This window comes from Pollicipes pollicipes, unplaced genomic scaffold (assembly GCF_011947565.3).
Source record: "Pollicipes pollicipes isolate AB1234 unplaced genomic scaffold, Ppol_2.1 Scaffold_3087;HRSCAF=3621_pilon_pilon_pilon, whole genome shotgun sequence".
NCBI classification, from domain to species: Eukaryota; Metazoa; Arthropoda; class Thecostraca; order Pollicipedomorpha; family Pollicipedidae; genus Pollicipes; species Pollicipes pollicipes.
The window spans coordinates 46,570,110-46,591,366 of NW_023596225.1; the positions used below are offsets into that span (position 1 = coordinate 46,570,110).

Below are 21,257 nucleotides of genomic sequence, written 5' to 3' on the forward strand. Positions count from 1 at the left end.
ACAGCAACGTTATGATTGTGTCGCAGCACATTCAGCTGCCAGTATCATCAGCCAGAAGATCTCCTACGTTTGTAGTGTGAGGCACCTGAACAGCCGACGCCGTGGTCAGAGCATGTACCCTCGCAGCTGTAGCCAAGCGTTGCAGCGCCGCTCCGCGACATCCCGCCGTCAGTAGCCCAGTACGCCAGCGGGATTAATATATTGTACACGCTCGTCACACGATGGTATGACGTCACAGGACGCTCGTCACTCGCTGCGACGAGCACGCCTGCGTGCCCATCGGCCCTGTGCGTCGCCTGCGCCGTTCGCCGCTGCGCCGAACATGCGCTCACACCTCCACATTGACATCCACTCAATACAGGCAGCAATGGTAAGGCCGCGACATGACCTCGAGTATACGGGCCCACTGTATGGCCATGTTATCCCGGACGTGCACCGAGTACATAGGGCATAGTTCACGACAACGTGCCCCATTTTGAGGATTGAAAGGGCATGTAATATTGTTCGCCAAAAATCCTCTCGACCCACCTGACAGGTTTTCGCGGTATGGTGTTGGCCCCCATGCGATTCGCTTAGTGGCTACACAGGTCACGTCACTGACATAATACAGAAACGTTCATACAGCAACAGGAGCGACGGAGGCTTAAACGTAAAAACGCTTTTCACGTGCTGCCGCAGAGGCAAGGCATCCATGTTCTGCTTATACGGTATTTTCTGGAGCGCCTTCAAATTTCAGAAACACCAGCACCTAAAAGATATCACAGCAGCTGATAGCGCCTTCTGTTTAAATAAATTATTCCTCTCATCCACGCCGCGTCCGCGACCGCGCAGGGGGTACCGCGACAGCCGTGAGTCGTACCGGCCGTACCGCCCTCTCCTCTCAAAACACCGCATCGCTGCGGACCGAAGCGATGGCGCGTGTTCCTGGCGCCCCACTTCTCTCGCCGGAGGTACGCACCGCGGTCTGTGCCGTCCTGTCCTCTGTCCTCGCCCATACGACACCGTCTCCAACCGGTGAAACCCAGAGCATGAATGCAATGGGAAGCCGGTCGTAAGCTGGCATTTCGTGTTCATCTTTTGAGATGTTGACGGAAACGCGCCATCACAGCGCACACATATGCACGCATGCCGCTTCTATAAAAAACGAAACCGTAACTCCGTGCCACCGTCTACAACCGGTGGCGAGCTGTTGCACATTGCTTGCGCAGCGAGGTGGCATCAAGGACCACCTTCCTTACGCTTAAGCGGCCGCTCAAGCGCAAGAAGCGATCGCACCGACGCACTGCTGTCTGTCTCTGGCAGCCTTCGCCAGAACCTCGAACAGTGGTGACCTCTCGCTGTTCATCAGCACGTCCCACTGGCACTCCCCCAGGTGGGGGACCTGGCCCGACCGGTGCCAAACCACGTGGCACGCGAAGCCTGTGGGCCATCAGCTGGCTGACGCGCGGCCCACAACTCATTTCTAGGCGGACATATCACGAAATGGGCGCGGCTCACGCTGTAGATTCGTTCTGTGTTTTCAGGACGTTGTCTAGCTGGTCCTCCAGCTCCCTGATCCGCTGCTCCTTGATGTTTAGCATGTTCTTCAGCTGCTTGATCTCTTCGGCCTGTTCTGCGTACCGCTTACGGAGCTAGAAAAGAGGGCGCCACAGTCTCTGCCAATTGCATGGCTTGTGAAGAAAAACCGCGACATGGGAACATGTTTTTGCTCGTTTACAGTGATGACATCGGCCTTAGTTCAGTAAGCGTTGCAGCCAACGAACCTTGTAACACACCAAGCAGCCTTCACACCCCGCTTAATACCCAAAATTGTTCTCCCAAATTATGAACGCACGAACCTAGGTGAGGAAGAAATGGAGAATGGAGGATGAGAGAAAATATATGATAGCAATTAGCATGCATTCCAGGCAAATTAAGTCGGCCACGCGACTAGCTTTTGTGGCCTCGTGTTACGCAAACAAAGTCTAGTGGATGACAATGACGGCCAAGCAATTAACGGCTAGGCAATTAACGGTTAGGCAATCAACGACTAAGCAATCAACGGCCATCCACTCTGAAGGCCGGTTCCACTCCACGCCAAACCATGACGCCGCGCAGCGGTTTCACCCGCTGACTACACCACAACATTCCGGCGCCGCCCGTCACTCCAGAGCCTCGTCTGCCGGGGCAGGCGGCCAGCCAGCACCAGAACGCGGCGACTGACCTCCACCTCTGCCTTGTGGGTGGGCTCGGGGCGGGCCGGGGTGACTGTGACCGGACGGTGGCCGCCCAGCTGCTCCGGCGCGCTCGGCAGGCCGTTCCACGACTTTAGCGGCATCGACTGATAGCCCGAGTCGGCCGCCGGTGGACTCCGGCCGGTCGGCTCCTGAGGGTGGACACAGGTTGGGTCAGAGTCGGCCGCCGGTGGACTCAAGCCAGTCGGGTCCTGAGGATAGATTCAGGTCGAGCCAGAGTCGGCCGCCGGTGGACTCCGGCCGATGGGCTCCCGGGAATGGACGCAGTTCAGGTGAGGTCAGAGTCGGCCGCTGGTGGACTCCGGCCGGTCAGCTCCTGGGAGTGGACGCAGGTCAGGTGAGGTCAGAGTCGGCCGCCGGTGGACTCCGGCCGGTCGACTCCTGAATATGGATATAGGTCGGGTCAAAGTCGGCCGCCGGTGGGCTCCTGGGGATGGACGCAGGTCAGGCGAGGTCAGAGTCGGCCGCCGGTGGGTTCCGGCCGGTAGGCTCCTGAGGATGGACACAGGTCATGTGGGGTCACAGAACAGTGACCAGGGTCGACCACTGTGAGCTCACGCGGGTCACGCGGGCCCAACTACATGGCGCGCATCAGGACAGAACACGCTGAACACGACTCGAAGGCTGAGAACGGCGAGAACTCTGCCAACTCCCCGGTCGTTGACCGGGGGCAGGCCGCTCTTAACGGCACCGTGGCGGCGCCCGCACGGACGGCACTCCGTAGATCAGGAGTTTGTGAGTTTGTGTGACGACACTCCGTGAGTCGGGGATTTGTGTGACGACGCCCTGTGAGTCACGGATTTGTGTGAGAACGCTCCGTAAGTCAGGAGTTTGACGACGCTCCGTGAGTCAGGAGTTTGTACGACGACACTCCGTCGGTCAGGAGTTTGACGACGCTCCGTAAGTCAGGAGTTTGACGACGCTCTGTGAGTCAGGAGTTTCCGTGCCGGCAGTGACGTGCGGTGTCAGACGGCCAGCTGTATTACCTGCTCAGTCCACATCTGCTGGATCTGCTGAAACTTGGACGCTGGTTTGTTCGCATCGTTTAGTCGTTCCTGAAACATGAGTCATACGTGCAACGCTGTGCGGGCGACAGACGACAAAAAACAGCGATCTGGATCAATCAATCGGGGGCAGATGTGTTCTGACGGTCATCCACTGATTGCTGTGCATAATGCGATCGTTCACTAGATATAAGGTGTAATCTTAATCAGACAAATTAGAATACTGCTTATATATATATATATATATACACATATATATATATATATATATATATATATATATATATATATATATATATATGTATATATACATATATTATGCAAGCGCCATGGCCCATAGCGTCTGCAATTAGCGGCAGCTCATTGAAAGACAGAACCGAACGAACATGACTTGTAACACTAGCGTTCTTGGAGCGTTCCCATCCAACGGTTGTGCGAAGTCCCATCCAGCACCCATGCCGCCTGTCGTGAGCAGTGAAGCGCGCGGGGTGCTCGGGCTCGCACCTGCGGTCGGCGGTCGTCGCTGTCAAGGTCGTCGTCCCCTGTGTCAGCTGGTTCGTCAGAAGAGTCAGCAGAAGTCACGCCACTGTCCTCAGAGGTGTCCTACGCACCACGGGTCAGGTCAGGTCACAGACGGGTCACGCGGTCAGCCGGTGCACGTGGCGAGCTCGCGGGTGTGTGCCGACGGCTCGCTGTCCACGCCCGTGTGCGTGCGGAAGGCGAGTGTGCGCGCCAGACGGCGCCGAGGGGAAAAAGCGAATTTTCATGAAGAGCAGGAGATGGAAGAAGCGTGGCTGTAGTCCGCTAAGCCCTTGGACAGCTGGGTTGAACATCGAAGACCAAGATGGTTATTCGCGCTCAGGAGAAACAAGAAGAGACGATATGGTGCTTTGTAGTTGCTTGACGAAGCGCAATTCAGCTGACATTCCTAAAATCGTTCCTTTGCTCCACTCAAATTTCCCTAAATGATATATACGTTGCGACACATCACAAAAATCAACCTTGAATATGAAGTCCTTATCCAGCACGAGCTGAAGGCGGAGCGGAATGAATCATCATCCGCCACCACTTTCCGTGACAGACAGATGACAGGTGATCGTGACAGACTGTGCTGTGGCACTACACCAAAGTCGAAGGAGCCTGGGCACAGGGCAGCGCTGACTGAAGCAGGGTCAGACCGAGTAAGAGCCGTCACCAGGGGCGCGCGCCGGGTCTGGCGCCGCGCAGGGCGCCAGCCGTCACCGAGCGGGGCGCGTGATTTACCAGCCGGGTCGGAGGCCCGCAGAATCTGCGCGCGCGCCTGACGCTCCAGCAGCTCGATAATCTCCTTGATTTTGCCCGACTTTTCGCTGATGGTCAGGTCGGCTTTCCAGCGGCTGAGGTCCTTCTCAGAGACGGATTTGGACATACGGGAGCGGGGACCGGCGGCACTCGGGCCAGGGCGGGAAGCTTTCGGACGAGGGGACACGTTCTCTTTGTTGGTTTTGTTGTTTTTCTCCTGTAATGCGGTTCATTCGGTGTTAGTTCGTCAGGTCGGCCGCGGCGCAGTCTCATTAGCTCGTCCAGTAAACCGCACAACTGTGCTGGACACCAAGCAGCACACAAGCCGTCGTCGGAGTCAACAAAGCAGCACACAAGCCGTCGTCGAAGTCAACAAAGCAAAATTGCGTCGGCGCCGACAACGCGGCGGGGCAAACCGTCCCTATGACGCGTCCACGGGCGTCGCCGTCTTCACAGAGCCTCACTCTCCGCCCCGGCCGGCCGCCGGCGCCTGCCCTGACGCCGCCGCCGGCGGTGACGCACCTGCTGCGGCCGGTAGTCGGGCCGCGTGCCGGACGAGATGAAGGCGAACTTGCGGTCGGTGTTGCGGTCGCCGGCGATCAGGCCGTCCTGAGCGCGGTTGAGGCCGACCGGCTTGTGGGTGCGCACCGCCACGCCTGGGGGTACGCCGACTGTAGCCCGAGGGCACGGGGTCACACGAGTGCGGGTGAGACCGGCGCCCTGTCACATGCGGCACTAGAGGCGATGACATGCCGCAGTGGGGGGGGGGGGGGGGGGGGGGGGGTCGCCTGTTGCTATCAGATCCATGCCAAACGATCAAGAAGTGTGCCTGCATTCAGGAGTCGTTAGATATACGACGCCTATTTTTTTATAGTGGGAAAACAGAGGAATGATATACTTCATTCAAAATAACACGAAAATAATGAAATGAAACGAACATCCAGTTGAACAAAATTCTGGCAGTATAGTGAAGTGATGGTGATAAATGACATGAACTCCTGACTGAGCGTGACACACGCTCAACCATTCCACAATTACTTTCGCGACACGACTCTCGCTTATTGTGAAACAAATTCGTCTTTCCTGCAACCACACTACATCCAAAATGCATTGGTAGCGATTGATGCCTGAAAAGAAGCGTCAAATTTCACGTGCAAGTCAACACCAATCCATGAGCCTATGGGTAAGACTCTGAATGTCTTTGGGTATCTTTCCTTCAGTGATCGCTCTGACTCCCACCATGGAACCAAAACTTCAACAAATATTAAAAACATCATAAAATAAATATGACCGAAAAAACTGGGCATTTGGTTCGCACAAAACGGGGTAATGCTCTACACTTGCATCGCACACATGCAAACTCGCACAAATTCGTGCACGCATCTCACACACCATTATGCGCGGACGGTTTAAACCGCCCTCCCATCCACATTCAGCAGCATCGATTACTCTTTCTTTCTGTCACCTCGCTCTGCTTGGACCGGAGGGGCCCGGGTATTCATAGCCCAGGTAGCGGGCAAGCTTCGGCAAAAACCGCGCGGCTCGCCCAAAGTAGGAACAAAGCACGTACATGTGGCGCGGCGCACGAGACACGAGCATTCGTTCATTCCCTTCCCATTCAGAAGATCCGCACACCAAGACGTTTACACCATCTGGTTTCCGCGCACTTTCACTCCCTCTGCTCAACGCTCCTCTCACTCTTCACGTGTTCAGATGGCTCATATCGGGTCCTGGCCCTACCAGATAGCAGCCGCATGCAGACAGCATTCCAGCGGCGCTTCATTCGTTCTACACATCCTTCCACACGTTGGCGCCGGCGGCCTCACCTGTGCGCAGGGACATGAGCACGGGCGGCTTGTTCTGGCCGGCGATCCACTCCTCGGCGGTCAGGGCCGGCGTCGGTGCCGCCGTGTCCGGATAAATGTCTTCCTGGAACTGGTCACTCTGCGGCGCAGACACGCAAGCGCGTGTGTCAGGTCACGGCGCGTCACCGGAGAAACGGGCGGCTCTGACACCGGCACGGAATGGGCCATTGCCATTACACTTCATCGGATGCCACTCCATCATCAATTGCAATCGCCCCCCATGACCCTGTTCGTGTGCAGTTTGTCCGCGATCACAAGTGCAAGCCTCTGAATCTCAGACTCGGGATCCTTTTCATTCTGGTCATGGAGATGCCTGAAGGGCTTTCAGCGCTTACAAGGTCTCTTCCTCCCCCAATGTAGCCGCGTTTCTTATCAAAAGCCATCTGGGCTGGCTGACGCCCCGCGTCTCATGCGTCCCGTACCATGGCACACCTTCCCGCCTCCTCCTCCCGGCGGCGTACCTTGCGCGGCACGATCATGGTGAGTGGCTCGCACAGATCTTTGGTGGCGTGCAGCTTGAAGAAGCGGAAGATCTCGCAGCGGCGCGTGTCCATGGCGCGCTTGGTCAGCACGCCCAGGCCGCGCTGCGGCGAGCCCGAGATGTACTGGTTCAGGTAGTGGCACCAGGGGGGCTCGTCCACGATTTCGTAGTAGCGGATGTTGCCGTCGCCCTGTCGGACCACACCGGGTCGGCAGGTCAGGGCAGGACGGGCATGGCTGCCCCTTAGACGTGGGCACATGTGTTCCGAACGACGGGAGCAGCAAAGATCACCTTCCAATTGGTGTTGGTCAGCTAGGCTCTTAAGGACTCGGTAGCCAAACGACGTGCCGTAAAAACATCGACTGCGATCGCATTATCGTGACTTATCCCTGTAATCGCGCTATGGCGATGACCCCCACTTCCACACCACATACGAATGTCACTTTTGTACAGGTGCGTAACCCTATTTCATTGCTACGAGATATCATTGCACCAAAATAAACTGAGCCCCGGCAGCATTTAAAGCATCGTGACATCCATGCCCCTATGCATCGTTCGGCCCGCACGTCACAATCAAACCACCGTCCACAGATGCATATCACAGCCATCGACGAGAGTCGCGACTGGCTGCCCTGTCGGCGGCCCACCTTCCCGGCCAGGAAGAGGACGCGGGTGTCCGGGTCGTAGAAGGGGTAGATGATGCCGGACGACGAGTCGATGTTCTCGAGGCGGAGCGGCTCGCTGAGGCGGCGCTCGTCCCAGACGGCGTACTGCCGGTCCGAGAACTTGGAGAAGCCGGTGGTGAGCACCCGGCCCGTGTCGCCCAGATACTGCACCTTACACGCCTTGGCGCCCTCGTGGCACTGGCCCTCCTGGCGACAAGGAGGGGGAGGGGGCGGGTCACACCGCCGCCGGGGCAGGTCACGTCCGGCAGTGGGCAGGGCAGGTCACACCGCCGCTGGCGCAGGTCACACCGGCACCGGGGCAGGTCACATCCAGTAGTGGGGCAAGGACAGGTCACGTCATCAACAGAGCAGGTCACAACCGACGGCGGACCGGCGTCGTGAGGTGCGGTGCCTCGCCGCACCGAGGTATGCAGTGCATTTTCGCCCACGGCTCGGCATTGTGAGGCAATATCCGGGTGATAACTCCATTACATACATGATGACAAGACCTGTGTTCGAAACAGTGCATACGCGGACGTCTTATCTATATTTAATCATCAGGTTTCTACCAACTTTGAACCTTTCATTTCGGTGCAGTTTGGGCGTCTAAAAAACCGACAAGAAATAACACCAGCAGGTATGCTTCTGAAGAGGACGCAAAGTGCATCGAAGGTTGTGACGGCTGTTGGAGCGGTAATTTGAGGACAGCGTCGATGCCAAAAGACTGCGATGTTCGCACACGTGTCCAAGTGGTTGTAAGGCTGCCCGATGGGTTAGACCCACGACCATCAAAAGATCAATCAGTTGGCTTAAAGCCTAAATGAAAAATCCGACACATTGGGAAGGGCTGAGGACGTCATTTCGTGAAACGGTGTGGTTGATCTGAGCTTCAAACTATGATTGCAACATTGTGGAGCCTCACTGTCTGTTCTGCAAACACTTCTTGCAACTCGCAATTACAGATGACAAAGCAATACCGATATTGCAAATGACGACTCGTTTAAAGGAACCGAGTTAAATACAGAAAAAGATACATCACGATTGCAGATATTCAACGGTAGAACCATCGTTTCTCTTTTTGGAAATGGCTTCCTTCGCATATTCCAAAATGCACGGTGATGTCACTGGGTGTTTTGTACAGAATCACCTGACACAATGCTGCCCATATCTAAGATGCTGATTAATTACCTCTAACTTGCAAAAACAAATAGCTGATTTATTACCTCTAACTTGCAACAATAATGCGTGTGTTTGATTATCGTATTACTCAAATACAATGGCATAACATTTGACAATGAACCATTGGGAGTGCAAAACACATAATTTGTTCTGATATTGATGATGAAGTCAAGTGTCCGACTCCTCGCGGTGGCCGCCTTTCCTATCAGAATGAGAGGCAGGCGACGTCATACAGCCTCACCAGCGGAGTACATCGAAAGGCCCAATGACAACAATGACAACGATGAAATAAAGTGGTTCCTACTGTAGTCTTCTGCATTAGCCTTTATTAGTTACTCATTTTCTTGTCAGGCTTTCGAAACTATCAAATTTCTGACATTAACAAAATAGGGGATTTTGTGAACATAGGCGTAGCTCTTATAGTGCTCTGACTGATTTGTAACTGACATAATTGCATAAGACCCTATTCCATTTCAGAAGCGAAACCCGGACAGATCCATCAGCATTTACTACCGATCAAACGCGACATTCTCTGAACATTTATGCGTGACCTGCCTGTCAGAGCCGTTGTCAATGAAAGCACGTGGCAGATATTTCGACAAAGAAAATGACTACAAGGATCGACGAACCGCCATCGGCACGTACGATGAACGGTGAATGAGTGACCTTTAGCTCAGTCACTGACCTCTGACCGGTCGCGGGCCACCGGCGGTGACAACTGACATGGCAGAAGGCCTGCAGTGACCTCTCGCCTAGTCGGAAACCAGCAAGAAAACCACCTGATGGCGGCAGGTGTCTCATGCTGGTGTCGATGACCTCCGCGCTGGCCCCGCGGACCTGGCGGTGACCTCTGACCTGCAGAACGCGGCCAGAGCGCGGCTCGATGATGCGCAACTTCTTGTCCTTGCACGTGGTGGCCAGCAGCGAGCCGTCGCGGTTCAGCGACATGCCGAAGATGGCGTCCGGGTGACAGTCGATGGCGTTGATCACCTCACCCTTGCTGATGTTCCACACGATTATCTGCCGGCGCGTGGCGCGCGCTGAGTCAGCCGGGTCGCAGATCGCTGGCGTGGTGCGGCGGCGCGGCGGAATCGTGATTTGGCCGGAAGGTCGAAGGTCACGGCCAATAGTGGCGCTTTTGTCCTGAACCCTTTCAAAATAATTCAAAAGCTGGGGTGGCGAAAATAGATCGAAGTGGGGGCCAACCCTGAAACATCGAGCATATGGTAACCAGAATCCAAGCTGGCGAGACAGGAAAGACTCCGAATTCCGCTCAAGCTGTCCAAAGATCAGGCCTTAAAGGTGACAATTCTTGCCTTTTGTCATCTTTGAGTGGTGAGACGCCATGACTCCATTCTCACCATTGTGGATTTGCAGGGGCATGGGGGCAGGGGATATGGCAAACACCAATATTCGATTTGCCTGCCTGCACACCATGTGCGGATGATATTGCTAACTGACAACATGGCCGAGAGCGGGCGCGCATCCCTTCGTGTGCCACCCTGCTGCTATGGGTCAATATCGTCGATGGTTATATAGCTATGGCTCCATCGATGAGCTACTTGCAGCTGGTAAGAAAAATAGGGCGTTGTTTCGCGAACCAACAAAGGGAACAGCACTTCAGAGTCGTCCCCGGTTGCCATGACACAGCGCTGCTATAATCGTTGTTTACACAAGCGACCGACGGCGGGCTCCACCCGACCATGATTCTGCGCTCATTATCACGGCCAGGGGCGTGCACAGGAGCTGATTCGGTGGCGGGAGCACGTTTCAGACGGCTGGCGTGTCTGCCAGGTTCCACTCTCGGCGCTGTCCATCAGGGTCGCACGCCGTGCACGTTCCCACGACATCCCAGAAGCAGTGGTTAGTGACCGGTCTTTAGCGCGGCCATCGCACGGCTTGGCTGCGTCCATGATGGCTGCCAGGATCGCCGTGGCCTGCTGGCTGTCAAACGCGTCAAGACACTGATAACGCGCTAGATGGGCCGTATAAGACGCCAGGAGACCGTGTGGCGCGGGTGCTGACAACGCTGATGCCGCCGTGAATAGGCAACTTTGTCGCGCTTAACAACCGCGTGAAATTCATAGGCGAGTCAAATTCCCATTATCCCACCTCCTTTCCTCTTTCATCTCACCTTCCTCCTCCATCCGTAACACATTCCACCCGGCCAGGGAAACGCAACGCCCCGTCCGCTGCCTCGAAGCTGGAGGCGCCACGGTCGCGCTAGGTGACGAGCGCGCGCCACTCACCAGGTGGTCGAGGCCGGCACTGATGAGCACGTTCTCGGCGGTCGGGTGCCAGTCGATGTAGCTGACGCGCCGCTTGTGCCCGCGCAGGTCCACCAGCCACTCGGTCAGGTTGCCGTTCAGGCCCGTGTCGGGGATGTACCACACCTTGACCTGCGGCACAGGCGGTGCGGGCGGCGGCTGTGTGACACTGATCGTGCGTGGAAAGGTCATCTGATTCGTCGATAGTGGGTAGGAGCATCGTTTCATCAGTGGGCAGGCTTGGATGCGCCGAACGGGGAAGCTGATTCGCTCTCTGATGGACACCTGACCAGCAATCACGGCTACAAATTTGAGCCAGCGCAGCAAGGTCGCGGGTTTCGTGTTCTATGCTATCCAGGCTGTTTTGAGAGTTCATCGAAAGACAGTCGCGTGCAACGACCATTGTCACAATGTGCGTCTTTCTGTGACACGTCACCAAACATTCACAATTATAGCCAACCTACGCACAGTGAGTCACATGATATGCCTGACGGACGGAAATCTCCTCTAACCTTTTCGCCAGCTCAGTTGCTCGGTATCGATGCTCATCCGAATTAATTCGACCGTATCAGATAGCCGGAACGATCTGTTCCGGCAGTGTCAAACAATCCAGTGTGCAATTTCCAATGTAGTCAGGTCTCTGACCTCTTGCATGGGACCACGCTTAAATGTTATCAACTCGAGGATTTCGCCAATGTTTTTGTGAAGCCTACAGCATAAATCATATCACAGCTGTTGTCGCTTGCGTCAGAATCGACTTCGAAATTGAGCGATATCTAGTGGCGCGAAGATGTTCCAAGTCGGGGTCAAGTCAACGCCATATGGTACGCGTCAGGGGGAGGTAGATCCTGCTGAAGTGGAACCAAGCACAAGTCCGCGTGGAAGGCATTAACTAGAGTGACCTGATCACAAGCTCGTCCGGAGGCGGCGCTCAGGGACAACACCTGGGCAGCGATGCTCACGCAATGTGGTCATAACCACGCCTTTCCATCATTCCGTCTTCTGCTGTCTGCCGTGCATTCGTGAGTAAACCTCATAAAGCATAATAATTTGATACAATATTTCCTTCTTCGTGGGCAAAAACACCAGCCGGCATTTCGCCTACCACGCGCCAACCAGTGCTATTGGGACGGCCGAATCCCTCGCATAGGTGAGAGGCCTCCATGTCTGACCCACCCGTGCTCGTACCGTCCCGCTTGAAATACCGAAATACACCGAATTCTACCGCGTTTGCGGTTTGGGAGCCAATCGTAATAGGTGATTCTCAACCTGAGGAATTCCGATAAATGATGCAACACAACACTTACGCCAGACGTAGACTAATAGCTGCTTTCCATGCCCGTAGCAAGCATCTTTTGCGGCTGAGCAGCCCACACCATGTTCATTGCATAACGCATGCAATACCATCGCCGGAGAAGGAGAGCTTCAGTGTGGGCCACGCCTACGCCGGGAGCTTCGGCGCGGGCCACGCCGATGCCGGGAGCTTCGGCGCGGGCCACGCCGATGCCGGGAGCTTCAGTGTGGGTCACGCCTATGCCGGGAGCTTCGGCGCGGGCCACGCCGATGCCGGGAACTTCCGTGTGGGTCACGCCGATGCCGGGAGCTTCAGTGTGGGTCACGCCTATGCCGGGAGCTTCGGCGCGGGCCACGCCGATGCCGGGAGCTTCCGTGTGGGTCACGCCGATGCCGGGAGCTTCAGTGTGGGTCACGCCGATGCCGGGAGCTTCAGTGTGGGTCACGACACGGGCCACGCCGGCGCTCGGCATCTATGGCCGAGTCTCTCCTGTCTGCCCCCGCCGGGCTTCACCAAGTGGCCCGCCGTCACGCCCCGGCAGTTCTCCCCGCAGCCCGCCACCGGACGGCGACCGGGTTACATCACCGTCATCCACCCGAGATGTTCCCCGATGGACGCCACATGTCACCGCGTTCACCTCTCGCCCGGCGGCGGCGCGCGCGCCCGGCCCGGCTTTCTCCCGGCAGCGAACGGCGGCGAGCGGTGAGCGGCGGATCTCGTGGGACTGAAGCAATGTCCGTTCCCCGGATGGCAACGCGACTCCGGTCCAGCGACGGCGCGCCGCTGGCCCGGCGCAGTCATCCCATTACACACCGCGTTGCTTCACGCCTGGGCGTGGCCGTTCGAGGACTGTGGAGCGGTGTTCGACGGTGGTGTGCCTGCAGTGCTTTGTGTTGGGCTGAGCGGTTTTTGCTGTCAGAAGTGCGCTGGCTCGGGTGCGGTCGGCCGCGGGGAGCCAGCTCACTGACTGCCAGGAGGTGTGCTGGTTTGGGTGCGGTCGGTCGCGGAGAACCAGCTCACTGCCTGTCGGGAGGTACGCTGGCTCGGGTGCGGTCGGTCGCTGAGGACCAGCTCACTGACTGTCGGGAGATGCGCTGGCCTGGGTGCGGTCGGTCGCGGAGGACCAGCTTACTGACCGCCGGGAGGTGCGGTGGCTTGGGTGCGGTCGGTCGCGGAGGGCCAGTTACTGACTGTCGGGGGTACGCTGGCTCGGGTGCGCTCGGTCCCGGAGGGCCAGCTCACTGACTGTCGGGAGGTGCGCTGGCTCGGGTGCGGTCGGCCGGGGAGGACGAGCTTACTCACCGTGCAGTCGTCGGAGCCCGAGGCGATGACGTTGTCGTTGAAGGGGTTCCACTTGATGTCCATCACGGGCCCCGAGTGGCCGGCCACCCGCCCCACGGACGAGTCCACTCGGCCCGTCTGTGGGGCGATTTGGTCAGGTCAACGACGACAGCAAGGGAGACGAAAGCGTAGAGTGCTTCACAAGTCCGCATAGCCTAAACACACAGCAATACCCGTCGCAGTGGATGTTGGCTTGCTAAACCATCCCACTGTATCAAAATGAGATCTGCGATATCGTACAAAACGAAAACAAAAGAAGCGCGATTAGTTGGTGGCATTAAACTACCCCCTAATGTCAGTGACGGCGACCTAGATGACCGAGAATTATCGGAAAGACAGCGGAAACAATCTCAGGAATTCGATGGAAAAGTGCTCCAAATGCCGAAATAAAGGCACCTCACGATGAGCGAGATAATTATCTTAATTGCCAGAAAGTTCAGCTCGGCTACAGGCAGTCCGACCGGCCAGCGCGCAGCCTGGCCGCTTTCGATGCATCGACCGGGACCACTTTAGTGGATGATTATGTCCTCACGGCACCGGGGAACAGCACGAACTGCCCCAGATTTATCGGAATCAAGATTAATGGCCGCTAACGCCACCCGAAATAGCGCCGCTGGAGGCCGGTCAGCCTCAGCGGGCCCTCCATCACTCGGCTTCGGAGGCCGATTTCGGCCGGCGTTCCGCCTCGTCCCGGAGGTCTATCCAGAGCGTCGCACGAGATGAACGGTAACGGGTCCCATGTCGCGCGCTCTTCTCCGGCACCGGGCGACGGCGCAGGGGCAGCCCTGTCCCGCGCCGGCCGCGACGAATGCGGCGCGCACCCCGGCCGGCCGCGCCGCCGCCGGCGCCGACAATCGGTAGCGGTTTTTGTGTCACGGTCGCGCGCGCCGCCGCCTCTTCCGTGGTCAGCTGAGGATGTCACGGACAGCTGACGGCGGCAATCATGCGCGGCCGTGTGAAGGGACGGCGCGACTGAGACGTGACCGGCGCGGCCGGCGACGCATTGCTGCCGCCGTGATAAATGTCCCGATGGCTTTCGCTGCCACGCGGGAACTGCTTCGGACAGTGTTCTCCTCACCGCGCGGAGGGAGCTCGGGTCAGGCACCGGCGGCACACACACACGTACCCGCTCCAGGGGGATGACGACGAACGCTCCGCCGCCGGCCACCTCCGTGACGACAGCCACGAACTTCGGGTTGGCCGCGCAGAAGTGGCCATCGTGTGCGTTGCGCGTGATCTTGAGGCTGTCGTAGGAGCGGTCGCGGCGCGCCGGCGAGCCGAAAATGTGCCGGAACTTGAGCTCCGCACCCCCCGGAAGGAGAAACTGAAAACGGTACGGGGGTCCAGTTAGAGCTGAAACCCTGTGTGAAATGAACCGCAGGGCACCGGTTATGTGACAGATGTGCGCTCATGCGGCAAACGTGCAGAACATTGAAAACATCTTAAAATAAACTGCCATATCTGATAAGACTTACTTGGGACTGGTTGTTCTTCATCTGTGCGTTGCCGTTCGCCGGAATAGGGGAACCAACTGGGCCAAAAGCGAGCTCAACTTAAAACATCTGGAAAAGAAAATATAAAGTAACATAAAGAGGACAAACCAGTGAACGAAAATCGATAACAACCCACGCATGCTATCGCAGATAAATGTACCTTATCGTGAAAGGCACTGATTTCATCGCACCTGCTTACACAAAAAAACAATAATAACATACAAGAAAACGGCAACTTCCGAGCCACCGCACACAAATGGCTGGCTTGATTCAAAGTCCGTTGGTTTTGGTCCCTGACGTACCGTCCGATCTTTACACGCTGCGGCATTCGCCGACAACAAACCGAAGCCACTCCCACCTGCCGTACCCGGATGTTAGCGCGTGACTCAGAGCCGTGACCTGTGACCTGCGTCCGGGTGGCAGCACCGCCATCGGTAACACTAAACCACGCCGATCAGAGACTGGCCAGACCCAGAGCACCGCACGCAGCAGCCAATCAGCTGCGCCCCGGCCCGACCCCGGCGCCGGCGGTAGCAGGGCGGCCCGCTTCAGACTGGCGCATGGCCGCGCCAGCGCGGTCTGACGTCACAGCGTTCACTAGTCCGACCACCTCGTTCGCGCCACCGTGGCGCGGTTTGTGGCGGGTGGCCGTGGATGTGAACGCTGCATGGGAGCAACTGGCGGCGGCGCCCGTCACGCGACGCTGCCGGCAGGCTTCCGCTGCGGCCCCGGCAGGGCCGCTGACAACAGACGCGGCCGCAGGCCGAATGGGCTCTGGATGCGCAGTCGGTGTGCCGTGGGTGGTGGTGGCTGCTCTCTCCTTCCCTCTCTCTCCCTCTCACTCTCTCTCTCCCTCTCTCTCTCTCCCTCTCTCCTCTCTCTCTCTCTCTTCCTCTCTCTTCTCTCTCTCTCTCTCCTTCTCTCTCTCTCTCTCTCTCTCATCCTCTCTCTCTCCTCTCCGATCGTCTCTCTCCTCCTCTCTCTCTCTCCTCTCTCTCCCTCTCTATCTCTCTCTCTCTCTCTCTCTCCCTCTCTCCTCTCTCTCTCTCGCTCTCTCTCTCTCTCCTCTCCCCTCGTTCTCTCTTTGATGACCGCGCTGCCAGGCAGGCGTATTAGGATGGCATGAAGTTCGATAAGCTGTCGCAAAGCAAGCGTAGAGTAGTGAACAATTTTTGAAGTTATAATTACGGAAAAGGGTAATGACACATTACCGTCAGAACGGAACATCTGTGGAGCCGAACTTCGAAAGCACAACATGCTGGGTGCAACGCCGCGTGTTTTGACAGATGTCTGCCAGTTATGCCGGCTCTGGCGGCGTTCAGGCCACGCGCTGTCCGCTCACTCCTTCAGCTCGGGATCACTTTCGCACGGAATGACCGCAATGATCCCTTCCGGTGACACTGTGCACACTGTTGCAATTTCTGGTTGCAATTTCTGGTTGCAATTTCTGCGGCTCGTTTGCTGACTCTTCTAGGCGACGGGGCTTCTTAGAAATCATAGACCCACTATCCGTCCACCGTTATGAACGCAGCGCCCAGTCCAAATGATGCATTTGCATACATTTTACGGTTCAAAACTTCAAAAGGCTCCTCTTTTCCGCGTTTTAATTGCCATCGTGCGTTCTCATAGCACCTACAGAAAACGAAGTAATTATGTGAGCGCGTCCCACCCCACGATGCCGGTGCAGCAGCGCGCGGACTGTCCAAGTCGGGAAGTTGTGAGGCTGGGTTGAGCATTGTGATGAATATCGGCCTGCTGAAAATTCTTGGCTCCAGACCGGGTCTGGGCCTGTAGTGTCAGCATCACTGGTGTTCTGGCCGGAGAGGCGGACGATAGCCACCTCAGACTGGGACCGAGGTCAGGAGCAGACGGGACTGGGTCGCGGGCGGGAGCCACATCAGGTTCGGACCGAGATCAGGAGCAGACAGGACCAGGCCGCGGACGGGAACCACCTCAGACTGGGACCGAGGTCAGGAGCAGACCAGAACCGGGCCGTGGACCACAGCCACCTCAGACTGCGACCGAGGTCAGGAGCAGACCAGGATCACGCCGCGGGCGGGAGCCACTCCAGGCCGAGGCCCAGGTCAGCAGCAGACGGGACCGGACCGAGGGCGAGGCGGAACCCGCCAAAACCGTCCGCCGAGCACGCGGAGCGCACCCGGCCCTCATCTGCAGAATGGACGCATCCGGCGCCGGCCTCCAGCGGCGTAACGAGCCCGGCGGTGCGTCATGCTGCTGACTCAAGCCGGGAGGACAGCCACCCTGCTGCTGACTCAAGCCGGGAGGACGGCCACCCAGCTGCTGACTTAAGCCGAGAGGACGGTCACCCTGCTGCTGATTCAAGCCGGGAGGACGGCCACCCTGCTGCTGACTCAAGCCGGGAGGACGGCCACCCTGCTGCTGACTTAAGCCGGGAGGACGGCCACCCTGCGGCCACCCTGCTGCTGACTCAAGCCGGGAGGACGGCCACCCTGCTGCTGACGCAAGCCGGGAGGACGATCAACCTGCTGCTGACTCAAGCCGGGAGGACGGCCACCCTGCTGCTGACTCAAGCCGGGAGGACGGCCACCCTGCTGCTGACTCAAGCCGGGAGGACGGCCACTCTGCTGCTGACTCAAGCCGGGAGGATGGCCACCCTGCTGCAGACTCAAACCGGGAGGACGGCCACCCTGCTGCTGAGGCGGGGGATAGCCAACCTGCTGCTGACTAAAGCAGAAAGGCACGGTAGCCCTGCCGGTCTGCCACACCGCTGCGGCAGCCGGCCATCCTGCTGACTCAAGTGGGCAGCGCAAGGCAGTTTGGACAGCGCGCCATGCTGCCAGTAAGGCGGGATGACATGACTGTCTGGATGAAGCAGGCACCGCTGTCTGCTCAGTCCCGTCGTTCTGTAGCTTCGCGCCTGGCAGGGATAAATTATCGGCCGGCCGACAGAGGCCTCTGATGGCGGACCTCCCGCCGACAGTACCTCCGTGGCTACAGCTCGCCCCCGCCGCACCATTCACTGCCGACGTGCCTGCTCACGGCGGCCATCCGCGGGCCGGCCCGCACGCCATGGCGAGCCCGCCGACCGGCCGAACGGCACGGATGGAACGGACGGGCGGCCCCGCAGCCGCCGCGGCAGGGACATCAGACTCTCGGACGGACGGAACGGACGGGCGGCCCCGCAGCCGCCGCGGCAGGGGCATCAGACCCTCGGACGGACGGAACGGACGGGCGGGCCCGCAGTCGCCGCGGCAGGGACGTCAGACCCTCGGACGGACGGGACGGACGGGCGAGCCCGCAGCCGCCGCGGCAGGGACATCAGACCCTCGGACGGACGGAACGGACGGGCGGGCCCGCAGGCGCCGCGGCAGGGACATCAGACCCTCGGACCTCAGACCAGTTTACTCTACGCTGGTAAACTGTCGACCTTATCGTACCTGACCGGCTCCCGGCCTGTTCGTGAGGGCCAGTGATCCGCTTTAAGACATGGTTCCATACTTGGCTGGGAGCCGAGTAGTTATCAGTGCGCAACAGTTAGTAACATGGCAATCAGTTCGCTTGGGCAGCGCCCCAGCAAACCTCAAACAAGCTACTGGTTCCCGCTTGGTGAGTTGTTGCTGGCCGCGCCCTACCCTGTCTCTGCCAGGGCCGTCCGAGCGCAGCGCCGCGGGTCGTCAGCCTGACCCCCCCCCCCCCACGGCGCTGCTCAGCCCCTGGCCCTGATCATCCCCCACGGCGCTGCTCAGCCCCTGGCCCTGATCATCCCCCACGGGGCTGCTCAGCCCCTGGCCCTGATCATCCCCCACGGCGCTGCTCAGCCCCTGGCCCTGATCATCCCCCACGGGGCTGCTCAGCCCGCTCTCCACACCCGCTGACGCCCGGTGAGTGGCGCGGCGGCGCACGGGCCCCGACCTGCGCAGCACCGGGCTGGGGCGCGGCCCCTCTCAGGGTCACCGGGCCCGCAGCCGTCCGCCTGTGGCGAGACGCGGCCGACCGGCAGCCGACGCGGCGGCGGCTCCTTCCACGAGGAGAGAGATTCGGGCGGGCGGCGAGCCGCCTCTGGGCGGGGCGACGGGACTGGAATGACACCGCGGTCGTCTCCGGCGTGGCACGTCGCTTCTGCGACAGTACTTGATGGGCGTTTGGACGGGCGGCAGCGCGGGGCGCGGCGAGGCCGGCGCCCCGCCGCGCCCGCCACGCGCCGTCTGCTGGTGAAACCGCCGAGTTATGTGCGTCATTTTCACCATATGCCCGGCTGGCATACCGACCATAGCCGACGTTGGGCAACGCGGCGCGGCGCCGGCGGTGGCCTCGCCGCGCCATGTGGCTGTCGACGGCCGGCGAGGCTCCTCTCCCCACGCGTGCCTCGCGCGCGCTCGGGCGGAGGAGGGGCGGCGCCGGGGAGGGTGGGGAGGACGCAGGGGAGAGGCGGGGATCGGGAGCCGTGCTCTGTGACAGAACCGTGACGTCACGGTACACTGAGCGATTCGGGCGGGCTCCTGTGATAATAAGAGCGTGCCGCAATGGGGCGCGAGTTCGTTAGTTCCACGATGTTGATTTCCGACAATTTTATTACGCTGGCATAAATGGCGTATTATTTTTGGCCACATAACAAGGCCCATTCAGGTCTCCACAGCACCAACCAACTGAAGCAGTAAACACCTGTTCCATTCAAGCCACCCGGTGCTGACACATTTCGACTCGTTCAGCGCCGTTTCATTCACGGTTCACACAAACACCCGCCCCCGGCCGGGACGCGGCGCGTGCGCCGGGCAGCGGCAGGGGCCGCTCGGCAGAGACTGACCCCGCCCGAGCCCCGCCGGGCGTCCCGACCCCGCCAAACCCGCCCTCCGGCCAGTATCGATTCCGGCGGGTCGACGCGGCGGCGCCGGCAGTTTTGCCGCAGCGATAACCGCCCCGATGTCCTCGTCGAATCACGGACCGTGACCGAGACGAGGTGACACACGAGGCGTGACCTTGACCCGTTCGCGGCGCGGCCACACCCCCCGTGTCAGTGACCCGGCCACAGCAGCGGCGGCGGCGGCAGCGGCAGCAGCGGAGGCGGGGTGCCAGCGGCCCACGCGGTTTGATCATGCTCCCTCGCTCCCCGGAGCACGCCTCTGCGGGCCGACAGAGTCGGGCGGCGCAGACCGGCGCGGGCTCACCTCCGAGAACGTGCCGCTCCGCTCCAGGGGCGGGCCGCCATGTCGGCCCGCCGCCACGGCAACCGCCTCCGCTCCCCAGCCGCGCCCCGGCCGCCGCCTGACTGGCGCCGGCGACGGCGGCGACCCCCGTCGAAGCCGACGGCCGACGCGGCGCCGGAGGCGGCACGGCCGCCGGACCGAGGCGGCCGGTCCGGGCGGGTGTGGCAGCGCTGTGCGTCACGCACCGGCTGAGTCAGCCGGTCCGGCCGATCGGGTCAACAGGCCATGTCGGGGTGGGCACGTGCGGCTGGGATCACGACTGGCTAGCTGTGGCGACGTACCATACGGGCACGTACAACACTGGCCCAGTTGACTTTCTCCATCCAGAGAAGGTGCACCGGAACCAAAATTGATCGCCAAAATTGACTCCACCTTTTCACGAAAGGTAGAGTCCAAAGTTCAGCACCGCTCAGACACGTCTGTCTGCCCTGTTCACGTTCCGCGCTGTTGAGTCCCACCGGCGCGTGGGACGGAGCCGCGTCTGGGTCTGGTCAGGCTACTCGGACTTCGGGGTTTCCTCCCTTGCGACATTCCCTTTGTCCAAATACATCTGTGCAATCTTCCGTTCAGATGGCGCGATCAGTGCATTATCATGGTCACGTGAACACCCTGGTCAACACCATGGTCACGTGATCCATATTATGACTTCACGATGGATTCCTTGATGACGCTTTGTCGACGATGACGCGATCAGACTCGTAATGACATAACCATCCCGTAACGTCATCCATCTCATGACCGCGTTAGCATGCCCAATCATAAATAGTTTATCATTACTGTAATAACATTTTCTGACGTCGTGACGTCATCTGTCTCATGGTGACGTCATCCGTTCCGTGACAGCGAATCAGTTAACTGACGAGACGGTCCCATCATGCCAAGGTTAGTCATACGGTCCGTCATCATTTGGTGTTGATGCGACCGGTTTCATGACTCAGTGATAAGTTTCGTGCTAACACAATGACCT

General features: G+C 58.9%; 1 pseudogene; it reads right to left on the minus strand.

Annotated features, from left to right (window-relative positions):
- Nucleotides 1-184: 184 nt before the first annotated feature.
- On the minus strand, nt 185-15,052 carry LOC119090273 (coronin-1A-like; annotated as a pseudogene).
- Between the last annotated feature and the right edge of the window lie 6,205 nt (nt 15,053-21,257).